Source organism: Schistocerca serialis, unplaced genomic scaffold (assembly GCF_023864345.2).
Source record: "Schistocerca serialis cubense isolate TAMUIC-IGC-003099 unplaced genomic scaffold, iqSchSeri2.2 HiC_scaffold_1196, whole genome shotgun sequence".
In the NCBI taxonomy this organism is placed as follows: Eukaryota; Metazoa; Arthropoda; class Insecta; order Orthoptera; family Acrididae; genus Schistocerca; species Schistocerca serialis.
The window spans coordinates 120001-125000 of record NW_026047399.1 but is presented as its reverse complement, the minus strand read 5'-3'; positions in this window follow the sequence as shown (position 1 = coordinate 125000).

Genomic DNA, 5000 nt, shown 5'->3' with positions numbered 1-5000 from the left:
GCGCAATCGCCCGGAGTTTGGCGAGTAGACGCTTTAGGTGCGACCACCCGTGCTCCCAACTGAGCTTGCCGCTGCCGACAGAGGCCCGGGAGCGTGCTGTCGTGGCATTGCCGGCGGGAGACAACACGCGCCACCTACGGTGACCGGCAGCTCCAACGCCAGCGCCACAGAAGGACAAAAGCCCCACTTGGGTGCCGAAGCCAACTCTCCCAGCACAGCGCACGCGCCAACACGTCCGCACAGCTGCGATACAAACCACCTGCGAGAACCGCAGAGGCGACCGAGCAGCAGACGGCGTCGCGGCGCCGAGCGCCAGGCGGCGGCGCATCCTCAGCGCACACAGTCCTCAATCGGACCAGCACACTGCAGATGTCCACCGCGCTTCGCACCGGGCCCGCGAGGACCTACTTTGGCCGCACGGCGCCGCGTGCAGGGTGCGCCGGCGCGCAGCTGCGCCGCCTGCCGCCTCCGTCGGCCGGCGCGCCTGCCACTGGCCGCCCCCACCAGCCGGCTGTAGCGCGTGCGCCCACGCACCGCGCGGCCAGCACGCCGGGAGGCCCCCCCTCACCGGCCGGGGACGGTCCCACCCAGCCACCGCCGCGTATCGCTTCACACCCAGATGCCATTCACGTTCGTGGGCATGGTGGGTATCGCTGGAACAACCGGTTGGTAGCTCAACCGATCGTCGCCATCACTGATTCACCTCTAGCGAGAACAACCGCACCACAACGGTTTACCAGTTGTTCATTTGCGTAACGTCACCAGCAAACGTAGGCGTCCATCGCCATTTGCAAATTCAACGATTGTTGCATGCCTGTGTCAGGTGTCACGACACACTGTCTGCCCACATACACGCAACAACATGTGCACGCTTCGCGAACACGTGGAAGGTGGCCCCCGTACGTATGCGATGTCCATTGCGCGAACGACTGTCAACCGGCCTCTGTCGCATGTCGCAGATGTGGAACGCAGTGCACCATGCTATCACGGTGTGTGAGAAGAGACGACTACGTCTGACAACACGCGCCACTACATCAACAGACGGCTCATGCTGATCGCCATCCAGGGCATACCACACTGCAATCCAGCTCTTATAGGGAGACGACACGTAGCTGAGTGCACAACATTTGGACCGCATGGTTCGCCGTTGTTGGCGCAGTCGTTGTACGGTCACATGTACCACGATGTATCATTCAGTACATGAGGACCAATGTGCAGTACAGTGTGTGATTTGGACGTACAACATCAGCGGACAGTTGACACAGGCCGTACCACAGCGTAGGCTAAGTGCTTCGCCATGCGAATGCCAATGAACAACTGCAAATGCCAATGAACAACTGCAAAGGGCATTGAGCATGTACGTCCTGCTGCCATCCACATTACAGTGTATAGCTGCAAGGTGTTTAACATGAAGCGATACACTGGGGACCGGGCAGTGCGAGTAGCAAACTATATTGCGGGGGTTGCAGTTGGGCAACACTACACTAATTTAACGCGTCGTATGACAATTACAGAGCAGGTTAAGGCCCAACGTGTGTTGGGTTAAGGCCCAACGTGTGTTGGGTTAAGGCCCAACGTGTGTTGGGTTAAGGCCCAACGTGTGTTGGGTTAAGGCCCAACGTGTGTTGGGTTAAGGCCCAACGTGTGTTGGGTTAAGGCCCAACGTGTGTTGGGTTAAGGCCCAACGTGTGTTGGGTTAAGGCCCAACGTGTGTTGGGTTAAGGCCCAACGTGTGTTGGGTTAAGGCCCAACGTGTGTTGGGTTACAGCACAATGTGGGTTACGTTAAGGCGCAATATAGGTTACGTTAAGGCGCAATATAGGTTACGTTAAGGCGCAATATAGGTTACGTTAAGGCGCAATATAGGTTACGTTAAGGCGCAATATAGGTTACGTTAAGGCGCAATATAGGTTACGTTAAGGCGCAATATAGGTTACGTTAAGGCGCAATATAGGTTACGTTAAGGCGCAATATAGGTTACGTTAAGGCGCAATATAGGTTACGTTAAGGCGCAATATAGGTTACGTTAAGGCGCAATATAGGTTACGTTAAGGCGCAATATAGGTTACGTTAAGGCGCAATATAGGTTACGTTAAGGCGCAATATAGGTTACGTTAAGGCGCAATATAGGTTACATTAAGGCGCAATATAGGTTACATTAAGGCGCACTATAGGTTACGTTAAGGCGCAATATAGGTTACGTTAAGGCGCAATATAGGTTACGTTAAGGCGCAATATAGGTTACGTTAAGGCGCAATATAGGTTACGTTAAGGCGCAATATAGGTTACGTTAAGGCGCAATATAGGTTACGTTAAGGCGCAATATAGGTTACGTTAAGGCGCAATATAGGTTACGTTAAGGCGCAATATAGGTTACGTTAAGGCGCAATATAGGTTACGTTAAGGCGCAATATAGGTTACGTTAAGGCGCAATATAGGTTACGTTAAGGCGCAATATAGGTTACGTTAAGGCGCAATATAGGTTACGTTAAGGCGCAATATAGGTTACATTAAGGCGCAATATAGGTTACGTTAAGGCGCACTATAGGTTACGTTAAGGCGCAATATAGGTTACGTTAAGGCGCAATATAGGTTACGTTAAGGCGCAATATAGGTTACGTTAAGGCGCAATATAGGTTACGTTAAGGCGCAATATAGGTTACGTTAAGGCGCAATATAGGTTACGTTAAGGCGCAATATAGGTTACGTTAAGGCGCAATATAGGTTACGTTAAGGCGCAATATAGGTTACGTTAAGGCGCAATATAGGTTACGTTAAGGCGCAATATAGGTTAGGTTAAGGCGCAATATAGGTTAGGTTAAGGCGCAATATAGGTTAGGTTAAGGCGCAATATAGGTTAGGTTAAGGCGCAATACAGGTTAGGTTAAGGCGCAATACAGGTTACGTTAAGGCGCAATACAGGTTAGGTTAAGGCGCAATACAGGTTAGGTTAAGGCGCAATACAGGTTAGGTTAAGGCGCAATACAGGTTAGGTTAAGGCGCAATACAGGTTAGGTTAAGGCGCAATACAGGTTAGGTTAAGGCGCAATACAGGTTAGGTTAAGGCGCAATACAGGTTAGGTTAAGGCGCAATACAGGTTAGGTTAAGGCGCAATACAGGTTAGGTTAAGGCGCAATACAGGTTAGGTTAAGGCGCAATACAGGTTAGGTTAAGGCGCAATACAGGTTAGGTTAAGGCGCAATACAGGTTAGGTTAAGGCGCAATACAGGTTAGGTTAAGGCGCAATACAGGTTAGGTTAAGGCGCAATACAGGTTAGGTTAAGGCGCAATACAGGTTAGGTTAAGGTACGACATAGGTTAGGTTAAGGTACGACATAGGTTAGGTTAAGGTACGACATAGGTTAGGTTAAGGTACGACATAGGTTAGGTTAAGGTACGACATAGGTTAGGTTAAGGTACGACATAGGTTAGGTTAAGGTACGACATAGGTTAGGTTAAGGTACGACGTAGGTTAGGTTAAGGTACGACGTAGGTTAGGTTAAGGTACGACGTAGGTTAGGTTAAGGTACGACGTAGGTTAGGTTAAGGTACGACGTAGGTTAGGTTAAGGTACGACGTAGGTTAGGTTAAGGTACGACGTAGGTTAGGTTAAGGTACGACGTAGGTTAGGTTAGGGTACGACGTAGGTTAGGTTAAGGTACGACGTAGGTTAGGTTAAGGTACGACGTAGGTTAGGTTAAGGTACGACGTAGGTTAGGTTAAGGTACGACGTAGGTTAGGTTAAGGTACGACGTAGGTTAGGTTAAGGTACGACGTAGGTTAGGTTAAGGTACGACGTAGGTTAGGTTAAGGTACGACGTAGGTTAGGGTAAGGTACGACGTAGGTTAGGTTAAGGTACGACGTAGGTTAGGTTACGGTACGACGTAGGTTAGGTTACGGTACGACGTAGGTTAGGTTACGGTACGATATAGGTTAGGTTACGGTACGATATAGGTTAGGTTAAGGTACACATTGTTGTAAGGAAAGGTTTAATGGGGGGCGGGGCGGCCGGTTTGTTGATTGTGACTATAGTAAGTGGATGCCTGCGGCATCATCTGATTTGCCACGTCAGGATGCACCTTTGGCTCATGACAGGCGGCGCTCTGATTCCATGGTTGTGGCAGACCTGTGTCTTTCATTCCTGCCATTGTTTGTGTGCTGTGAGAGGAGGCAGTATTGTGATGTTGGGTGCACCCCTGTGTAGGACATGTGTGGGTGTTGGTGGCTTGGCTGAGCAATGGTGGTTGTCGGGTGGGTGGGATATTCTGTTTTCTGAGTGGACCTCCCAGTCTGGTTATGACAGTGTGGATTGTCTAATGTGGCGGAGAGGATGCACTGGGTGTTGTTCCATGCTGGTGCTTACATATTGTCTGTGTGCGTGTTACAGGCAGAGAGTAGTGCGTGATAAGGGTGTGTGGCTGACGTGTGGTTGTGATTGTGAGCAGAGTCTTTCAGCATGTATACGGACAGTTGTATACATTATCTGTATTCTGATGGCTCTATCTATTACTAATCAGCGCCGTGTATACGTTTAATCCGGTTCCAGTCGAAACTGTTGTATCTCTGTACATTAGTGACACGGCGAGCCCGCTATGTAGTTACTCGTCTCGGCAGCTTCCACCGGTGTATGGCAAATGATTATAAGGAATCAGTCTAGTCGTCAATACCGATGGTGTGACGTCACATGTCTGGGGTGGGGGACGCTGCGCCCTTCCGGTGGGTCATGGCCTAGAAAGACTCTTCCCACGCAGGGGGGCGTGGACTGTCATTGACTCTTCCGAGTAATATACTTGCCGTACGTTTTTGCGACTGCGAGTGCAACGCTCACCGGTACCGACATGGATGGAGCGCCTCCTAGCTGACCGCTCAGCATAGGCATTCGTACAGAGAGCAACGCGATCGCGTCTCTAGCTCGTAACTGGTACAGCTCGCAGCTCATGTATAGGGACAGCGGGAATGTCGCATATTGGACGTACCTCTTCATGAAACGCATGTTAT